The 10,293-nt window shown below is 43.5% G+C and overlaps 1 protein-coding gene across 3 annotated transcripts in view; it reads right to left on the reverse strand.

Moving 5' to 3' along the window:
- The window catches only part of BACH1 (BTB domain and CNC homolog 1), a 44,650-nt gene extending 35,266 nt beyond the window's left edge, over nucleotides 1-9,384 (reverse strand). For 2 of the 3 annotated variants that reach the window (XM_037377673.1, XM_037377671.1), the window contains exon 1: nucleotides 5,066-5,198. The gene's annotated coding sequence lies outside the window, so the exon portion shown is untranslated. Of the gene's footprint in view, nucleotides 1-5,065; nucleotides 5,199-5,812; nucleotides 5,965-9,227 lie in introns of those variants that run through there. The other variant, XM_037377672.1, reaches the window with a different exon arrangement.
- Between the last annotated feature and the right edge of the window lie 909 nt (nucleotides 9,385-10,293).

Below are 10,293 nucleotides of genomic sequence, written 5' to 3' on the forward strand. Positions count from 1 at the left end.
TGTACTCTTTAGAAACTTTGAATTCCTGAGCAGTTGGAAAAAAGGCATTGTAGACCCTGCCAAAAAAGAAAAAAAACAGTTTGGAGAAAAACTCTGGGTACTATTTCTGACTCCTACGCTGATCTACTGAGTAACTTCCAGCAGGTCACTTATCTCCCCCAGTTCCCTCAGGGTGGAGATTTACATTTACTTTATCCTACAAAAAAATTCTGTCATCCACAGCTGTAAAGTACAAAGGGACGACAGCTATCATTTACTACTGCTAAAACAAGACAGTTTGGCTACAAGACAGTTTATTCAAAATACACTGCAAAGGCTTTTTTCTCAAGTGTGGCATCTATGTCCTTGCCCCTGGCTACCTCTCCTTTTAAGGAAATAAAGTTATGTTACAGATGAACGCCTACAGCAGCTAATAGCTGCTGATTCACGTTATGCTGACAAGGAATGAACAAGCATTTTAGTGTTCATGTTTATTGCTTCCCCATCTTCAGTTCAAAATGACTTTAAAAGAAAAAACCGATTAAAAAAGCAAAAAGTAAGCTTTGCTTCGTAAGGGCAGTGCTTTCACCACTAGAAAAAAGTAGGTCTCATCTTCAGATGATTAGCATATTCATAATTAAAATTCTAAAGTGTAATCTTTATTAGTCTAAACACCAGGATGATATTGCTCACAGCTTAATTACATAGATGAGCTTTTAAAAAAGTATTCGGCTGTATTTCTGCAACATAATTCTTACCACAGCATTTGGACTCTTTTCAAGTCACAAGTGAGAATTAAAAAGAATCACGGGAAGTCTGGCAAGTTTTAAGTCTGCGCTGAGAGTCTTAATTTGTTTTTCCAGGTTTAAAGCCTGAATATTCATATTTTTTTTTAATATTTGCAAGTTATATGAGAACTCTGAGCTCAAAGGAGAGCAGTGGAAGGGTGGAACCTGAGATTCCTAGTAGTCACAAGGATCCAGAAGGTGGGAAAGGAAAAAAACAAAGGACTGATACCATGTAATCATAGAAATATTCCACAGAGCAGAGGTTTGAATCGTTTCCATCAGAAGATGATACAAAGCAGCCCATACCAAAGCCAGAAAAAAATATTACTACTTTGCTGTTCACCATTACTTTTCACAACACTAATTGCTTAACTTTTGGATCAGGGGTAAAAATCATGTTGTGGGACATGGTTTGTTGCACAGCTAAAAAATGAAATGGGACTGAAGGTATTTCAGAGACTCCTTTACAGCAAATTCCCATCACTTGTAACCCTTCGATTCTGCTGGTATTCAGAGTTAACTTTGAGAAGATTACAACAATGGACAGACTTCTTAGAGGCATGGTTCACCTAAAAAGAAAAACCCCAAAACACGTAACAACAACAAAAAAACCAAAACCCCACAAACACAATGCCAAAAAAAAAATTACTAGTAGAAACTGTGTGTGTGTGTTGTTTTTTTGTTTGTTTTAAGAGCTAGGTTAGATAATAAAATATTCACTTAGTATAAGGGCTTGACTGGCATAACATACAACACTCAACTAACATCTACTGTCAACCCTCATCTTTACTTAAAGGACAAACACCTTTGCATTTATAGCTACATATTCTACTCTGCCACAGTTAAACCACAAGAATTATTTTAATGACTGCCAGAATCCATTCACAAATATGTATGTCAAAATGTTTATAACAAATGAATTTATAATAAATTAACCATCTGAGGTTCTAATGTATCTAACTCAAAGACAGAAGAAACCACCTGAAAGAACTGAGAAGCAAATACATCGCAAGTCAAATGAAATTCTTTCAGGAAATTATATTCATAATCTTGTTTCTGGTACTAGCTTTTTAACTCCGATTTGTTTATACAACTGTTCTTCACAGTATGCAGAACAAACAAAATTCTATGAATATTTTAGATCCAAGTCAGAAAGAACTTCACAAGCATTTCTATGAAAACAGGTTCATCAGAACTGGCAGTACTTATATATTAAGAAAAAAAAAAAAAAAAGCAGACTACCAGACTTCAAATGGTAATTCTAGTAAAGACCTCCACCAAATCACATAAAGCTGTGTTTCACTTTCTGCATCAGGAAACTGTAGACCATTTCCTATCTGACACACAATATTAAAAGACACGGCCTTACTAGCTGAGCTAATAATGAAGTATTTTTGGGATGGTACCATATACAATACTAACCCTAAAATAAGTGTAAACAGGGAAAACAGACACTACCTATTTACTTATCAAAGTATTAGTCAACGGGTCAACACTGGAATCCAGACAAACACCTACAAACATTATCTTGACAGTTCAAATGAAGTTATTCACAAACAAATTACCTCAATATGATTCTAAAGATTAATTTAAGACACAAGCTCTCATTTAAAGAGATTTTGAGTGACTGATACCCTAAGGCTACCTCTTCTGCTCTCCAATGTATGTCTAATGATTAAAATCAATTTATTTGTATTTCACCAATGCTTCTAAAGTCAATTTGCCCTTCATAGAGCCCCCCTCTTTTTTAAAGCTTCAGTAGCTGAGCCTTACTGTGACCTGCTAACCAACATTTATACAAAATATTAGGGCTTCCCTTCATAGGACTTAACAAAAAAAAGACTTACTTTCACCCTGAAAAGGGCCTTAACCAAAAAATACAGCATACTGCTGGAGATGGAGTTACTTTTGTGACGCAGCCTATGCGTTGTTACAGCAAAATGAGCCTTTCTGGTTTGGCTGGGGGTTTTTTTTTCCCCTCTCCACACTGCTAACCTCTGAACTGGAGGTGGGGGGCAGGGAAAGCTGCAGGTGGGCTCTTCATACATTATCCCCACTGTGGTCATACTACAGTGAATTCATACAACTTAATGGCTGTTTCAGCAGTTATTTTTTGCTCACTCAAAGTTTTGGTCCTACCCACATTTTTGCATTGACTAACATGTCACCTATGGTTTAACTAAGGAGTGCATATAAACAGGACTTACACTATAAATACCACTAAGGTTTTTTCTACCCCTAAACCTCCCCCATGAAACTTTCAGTGGTCAAATTCTAAGGGACAACTACAACACCCGCATTCAAACATAAACATGAATCCTTTGACTAGCGCACCTCTCCTCCCGCCTCACACTAGCATGCCTAGTGCAGGGAGAAAGACAGGTCTATAATTAAAGGGACATCTACGAAGAATTTATATTAACACCTCTTCTCATCTCATAGAAGTGGCAAAGTGGGGAGGGCAGGGGGGGAATGACATGACAAGGAGACCAGTTATCTTTCCCTAAAACGTAGAGCAAACTTATTTGGGACTCACACAACCCATTGCAAAGGCATGCCCACTCTACACCCAATGAGAATGCCACCTGATCCAAATGATCAGGCAAGGGGTATGGGTTTTAATACTAGACAAGTCTTACACTAACCTAAGTTCATTACTGTTCAAAATATCCTTAGCATAAGGATTTTTGAACCTACTAAAAGCAAATAAATATTTAGCACACTAAGATCTTGCAGATTTTTTTAGTATAACACACTCCAAAATACAGTAGACGGAAGTTAAACCTCCACTTGAGCATTCCAGTTAGAGTCAGGAGTGTGCTAACGAAGCCAACTTACCGAACACCCCACTTACTGTGCTTTTGTTCATTTCACAAGATGGACGAGGCCAACAAGAGTAGGTTCTTTTTTAGACTAAACTGGGAAATGTACTTTAGAATTACTTCTAAACAAGTCCAAATACTAAGGGATTCAGTGGAGTTAGCTGAAAGGAAGCCCTTCCGCCAAAGCATACAATATGGATATTGTTTTCAGCAACAACTGTTTCTCTCTGCAAATCTGCCACTTTTAGGCCTCACTTTTTGTTAACATCCACACAGGCTTACTCACATGGGTTAGGACAACCAAGAGTAATTATGCCATTTCAGTAACCTTTAAAGTTAAACTCATAAACCACAAAATACGACTTGGAGTATCTTAGTTGCTTTCTTTGGAACTCACCATGGTTGACAGGAACATACTCTTTTGTTTTCTCTTCAGTGTGGCATATTTGAGATTAAAGAACTGACCATATTACTAGAGTATTCAGAGTGCTGTGTAACTTTAATTTACAGTGCCTCTAGACTACAATTATTTCGTTACTAGTCAAATGTTTTTCACACACTAGAAGTGCCTTGTTGTAGTGCCTCAAACTGATGTCTGTCAGAAGTTACCACATGATTAAACTGTACACACGTTACCTTTACTCTTCCTTTACTGCTAGAACGTGTGCTCTTTCCTTTCTTAACTCAACAAGCATTTAGAGGGCCCAGCTGTATATGAATCTGGGATCGTGGGATCGCTGTTACGTTGCCATACTAAGATGGAAGAGTGCAAATAGAATTTGACAGAAAAGCGGGTGACGGTTCTGTCACCATCGCTGCCTCTCCAGCACGCCCCGGAGCTGCCGCGCACCAGCCGCACAGCACAGGGCGGACAGGATCCGCACCTCCCCGGTTACCACCCAGAACCCACCTCCCCCCGCTCCCGCGGAGACCAGCGAGCACCGAACGCACCGGCTGCGGGTCCCCGCGGGCGCGGCGGAGTGACGCCGCACCGCCAGCCGGGCCGCGCTGCCCCGCCGGGGGGGAGGCACGCCCGTGTCACCGGAGCGCGCGGGGCGCCCGCGGGAAGCGGAGACGAGAGGCAGAGTAACGACTGACCCCGCGGCGGCGCCCCGGGCGAAGGGGGGCAGCGCGGCACCGAGGGGGGGAGGGGGGCTCCGCCCCCACCCTGCGCCGGCCCGGAGGCCCCACGAGCGCAGGAGCCCCCCCGCCGCCCCCGCCCGGGGTCCGACAGCGCCCGCCCACGCCGCGGCGGGACGGGACGGGACACCTCGCCGGCCGCGGAGGGGGGTGGGGTGGAGGAGCGGCTCTCTAACGCCGTGAACGCGCCTCAGCCTCCTCCACCCCCCCCGCCCGAATGGTGTTGCCCTCGCCCAACCACCACCACCACCACCCGCTTCAGCCCAACGGGCACCGGGCGGCCGCGCCTGCTCCCGACGGCGGCCGGTTCGGTTCGGTTCAGTCGGCTCGGCTCACCTCAGCGCCTGCTGCCGCTCCTCCGCGCGGGGCCGCTGGGCAGCGCTGTCACCGCCTCAGCCCCGTCCTCCCGCGGCTCCCCCCGGCCCGGCCGCCCCTGGCACAGCCTGCGGCCCGACTGCGGCGCGGGCGGTCAGGTGACTCCCAACAACATGACCCGCCCGCCGCCCCTGCCCCCCGCGCACACCCCGCCCGCTGATTGGACGCGGCGCTCCCCACCGACGCGCAGCCGCCCACGCCGCTGGGCCGTGCGCATGCGCGCCGCCGGCACCCCGCCGGCCGCCGCTCCCGGGGGTCGCGCTGGGCCCTGCTGCCCGCCTGCGGCCCCGCCGGCGGCCTGTCCGCCCGCCCGCCCGCCGGGGCAGCGTGAGCAGCCGTGGCGGCCGCGGGGGGTGGCCTGGGCGCGGGGCCGGCTGTTCGCCGCCTCTCTGAGGGGAAGGGGCTCCGCGGGCGGGTAGCCGTGGCCGGGTGGGAAGCGCTGGTCGCGGCGCGGCGTCGCCCGAGGCCCCGCAGCCGCCGCCCGGTGTGGCCGCCGCGGGGGGACGGCGGGGCGGGACGGGCTGTATGTGTTTTGCTGGTGTCAGACTCTTGCGCTGCTGGACACGCGGCTCGAGGCCTGTGCTGGGAGGTGCCAGCAGTTAATAGGCTTGACAGTAACGCGATTAGTGACACGTGTGTGCCAGGAAATGTTCATCTAACGTTTTGTAAAGGTGCCATCCTGAGGGAGGTTTTGCGGGTATAACTTACTGGGTCGCTGGGTTTACGTCCTGTGGTCCAGAATGCTTTCCAGAAGCTCAAACCGCGTTGATGTGAGAGTGATTTGCTGTCAGCAGGACCCACTGACAGACCTTGTCCTCGTTCTGGGTTTGATTTGTCAGCCAGCTACCAGGCTGTGCTGCCTAAGAGGAGATAAGATGTCCAGTAAGGCAAAAAAATACAGTGGAGCAAGCTGTGGTGAGGAGATAGTCTTCAGCTAACAACAGACACACCGGTGGTAGAACTGAAAATGGTGCGGTGTTACGTTTGAGCTAGTATCCCAATTGAAAGGCAGATCGGGGTGTCCAGTGCTATGTGTATGTGGCTTGTGTACTGTTTTCAGGTCCCAACAAGTATTTTTGTGTGTGTCATCTACAGGTACAAATTCAGTCTGACAGGATGACTTAGAAACTGCTGCTATGTGTTATCCTGTCCAGGACCAGAGAATTTTCCGTACTTTTAGGCTCTGGTAGATACTGTGTCCTGCTAAGGAACGTTGAGTAGCAGTAAGGTCTTTCCTTCTGCTAAAAACAGCCAGAGAGCAAGCAGCTTTGTTCTATGCAGTGTCATCTTGAAGGCAATGCAAAGGGAAACTGATTGAAAGATGGAAAAAAAACCCCACCCTCTATTCTTTTCTGTATTTAAAGGAAAAAAAAAATCTCTGTTGGCCAAATCGGGGGGAGAGTAAACTCCCATGGACCTGTTTATTCAAGGACACCACTGAAGGCAACCTCCCTCCAGAAGCGCTATATATCCTGAATAAAACATTAATGATGGCAAAAGGTGCACTGCCAAGAATACTAATGGAAATTTCATTGCTCTGACATTTTGACAAAGTTTAACCATTTTATTTACGTTTTAATTATGAAATTGCATTTATGCCTCCTATAAAATAAAAGCAGATGAGCAATATACAATCTGTTTTACGCTGTATTTAAGTGTCACATAACTTTGCTGAGCTGTTTTTACAGTAGACATTTTAAACTTCATTTTAACCTTCCTGAGAATTTTTGGGGAAGGTGAGCAAAGATCTTGCTGGTAATATTTAGTAATGATAGGTGTGTATAAAAGGGGAGGGAGTTCCCCTCACGTTTGGGTGTAATGACTGGCCTTGCATAATTCAGAAACAGATGAAACCACAGGGAAAAATGCTTATGGTGGAAAAGCATGGAATGTTTTTCTTAAAAACATACTTTTATATATTACTTTACTCCTACATACTCTTTCCTACAGAGTTATTGCCATTACAATGGTAATGGTAATGAAATTCTTCTTTTATTTACTTTCAGTGGCAAGCCAGTTAGAAAATACACAGGCAGGAGGTCTGAGGGATCTAGAACTGATTCCACCCCCACCCAGTGAACCAGTTTCGTTTTCACAGAAAAAGAGAAAGGAACTTTTCAATAGCTTTCTTCAAAAGTCATTATACCAGATTAAAACTGATAACAGACAGGAAATCCCTGCTGCTTTATTGATTTGTTTGCTAGCTGAAAAGAGGGTTCTGAATGGGATTTTTTTTTAAGTGGGGAGTGGCTGCATTTCACAGGCAGGCTTCACTTTTCTTTGGATCATTTCTAATCCTTTAGGCTCAGTTTTGTAAGGTGCATTTTGTTACTATTTCTTTGTCTCCATTTCTTTAATCGGACATTCTTCATTAGCACCCAAACTAAAAATGACAACCCAAAGCACTGTAAAAGCAGATGTGCAACCATACCCCAAGCAGTAGCTCCAGATTACTTACTTGAGGGTTCCCAGTTGCTCCTGGCTCTGAGAATTTATAGTGAAAATTGTGTGTGCAGATGAAAAAGTCTGATAAAAGAAAGCTGTCTTTTCCTCTGTCGATAACATTCAAGTGAGATGTTAATGCCTTGTCTAGATTTGCACCAGGTGAAAATCTTGTCTTTTTATTACACCTGCTGTAGGCCTGGCATGTAAACTGCAGTTGTCTTCCAAAGCAACACACCGTTCATTTTACTCTTACATGTGCCTGGATTCTTAAGCGTCTTTATTGTGGGCTAATACAGCCGAGTAACAGTTGTCTTTTAATGTGACAATCATGCAAAACAAATAAAAGCAACATCAATGAAGCAAACAATCTACTGTGTTGGCTGTACCTGAGATTAGTCAAGCAACTCTTTCTCTGAAAGGCCTGCAGCAAAGAGGATTATATACCAATATAATCAGGATTATATACCAATATAATCATCCACGCTAACAGCCAGGACAAAAATGTTGCACCTATGCCATGCTGGAGCTAGTGAAGCAAAGAGGACATCAAATCAAGAGGTACTGAAAGAGTATAAAGAGCAACAGCAGTGTAGAGGATGGGATCAGGCAAGAAATGGAAGATTCAAAAATATTTGCTGAATTAAGAGCAAATCTGGATATTCACTTATTAATTTAAAAATACACTTGTGGTTGTTACGTGTTCATTTTACACACGGATCTTGTGTGCATTCTCTGAGATGGTATGATGCCTTTGAGGTGAGAAGAATCCACTGTGAAGAGGAAAGATTGCCTCTCCACTACCCCCTTTCCCTTGGGAATTCTCTGATGAATCTGTTCATGTGTATTTCTGCTAAAGGAACAAGTTATGTCCAGTGCTTTGTAAATCAAAATGACCACTCTAACAGTTTTCTTTGTATGTAACACAACTGTTATTACTGTGTTTATACACTCCACAGTTTTGATTAAGCAAGGAATTATTGATGGCCCCAATTTGCTAAATACAGCTATGTTATAAAATGAGCAGCTGAGATGTTTTTAATCTAAGCAGGAATCAGCAAAATTGCACATGATGGAGGGAGGGTGTGGTTCTCTCTGCCATTCATATGAAGAGTATATTGAACAAAATTCTGAGGCTTTCAGTTTTGACAGAGGCTAATACAGATTTACCTTCAATGACAGTTCGATAACTGCCTTTTACCTTAAATGTTAAGAAGGCAACATTTAATTTTTTTAGTTATTCATTAGTTATTCATTGGTCAATGTATTCACCAATACAACCAGAGCTTCATTACAAAATAACGTAAGCAATTTGTTGGCAAATAAATTTAAGAACAGCTGTTTGATAATGATATCCAAATAGTACCTTTTTGCTTGAGATTTGGGTACTACCAATTCTTAATGTGTTCTGAATCAAAGTTTCTGCGGTTGCTCTTTATGTTTTCTGTGACTTGTAGTTGTCATGCTCTAATGCATGTTGCTAATTCCCAGTCCCCTAGTACAGTAAAAATTGAGTTGCAGAAATACAGGATGTTCTTGATGTTTAAGCATAAGCAGAAAACATAAAACACCTACCACTAAGACTAAAAGGTGTGGGGGGGTTCTGCTCTTACACTTAAGATTTTTGTAGGGAAGAGAGGGGAACAGAAGAGAAAAGAGTATCAAAACAAAAGGAGCTTACCAAGAAAGGATCTTCATCTCTTGTTGATGTGAGGGATGACGCAATGCTGACTTCCCACACAGCAGGGAATGAAATTATGGCGTAACAGCTTGCTTCTCACTCGTAGTCAGACCAAAGAACTGAGTAAGTACTTTCGTCGTTGAAATTAGACACAACTGGAGAGAGGAAAAATAAAAAGTCCATTTTTTCCCTAAAAAGGAGAAGTAAAACCAACAAAAAGGAGATCTGGAAGCTAAGCTGAAAAACGAGGAAGTACATCTTCCTGCAGATGAATAATGAATATTTTAAAGATAAAACAATATAAAAACAGATGATAAATGCTCACATAATTAGCAAGATGAAAGAAAATAAAAACAGTAAGAGGAAAACAAAGAAAAATGTCCTTTTTTTTTGCAATAGGTATTTTTTTCTGATAAATTGACAACATTCATGAGATTTTAAGTCCCATTATATCAAATGCTGTTATTTCCCTGTGAAGCCTGGCTATAGTTGTGGCTTTGCTAGTGGTGTGCACGCTGGATGCACCAGCCTCAGCTAGCACTAGTTTGTGGCTCAGTTTCACTGAGCTCTGGCTAGTCTATGGTAATGGCCCAGAGAGATGAAAGTGACCTAATCTCTGGAGGTTAGTTGTGTTGACTAAAGGGCACAGCTTAAAATAAGGAATATTTAGGCCATCTTCAATAATATGTGTGATTTTTTTCTGCCTTTCTTCTCTATTCCTGTGCTGAAGCTGGTTTCGTACCATAGAAACTTGGCTAATGTATTCTCCAGCGGTAAATTGCAACATATCTCATATCTATATGCTAAAGATGAGATTGATCTCACCTGTCTTTATCCATCTAAAATTTAGCTCTCTAATCTAAGCTACTTATCTAGGCTGCCATGCACTCAATGGAACTAGATAGGCATCTCCATGGGGTAATTCTTCCCTTCCTATGGCAGATGTCTGAGAGAGGTGTGATGAAACTCCTTTTGGAGATGCCTGTCTCATGCCTGTGTCTGTGGCAAAAGTGTGGATAACTGGGTTGGGCTAGAGGCATAACTCCCAGAGGACTGCACATTGATT

The sequence above is a fragment of the Falco rusticolus genome, chromosome 2 (assembly GCF_015220075.1).
Source record: "Falco rusticolus isolate bFalRus1 chromosome 2, bFalRus1.pri, whole genome shotgun sequence".
In the NCBI taxonomy this organism is placed as follows: Eukaryota; Metazoa; Chordata; class Aves; order Falconiformes; family Falconidae; genus Falco; species Falco rusticolus.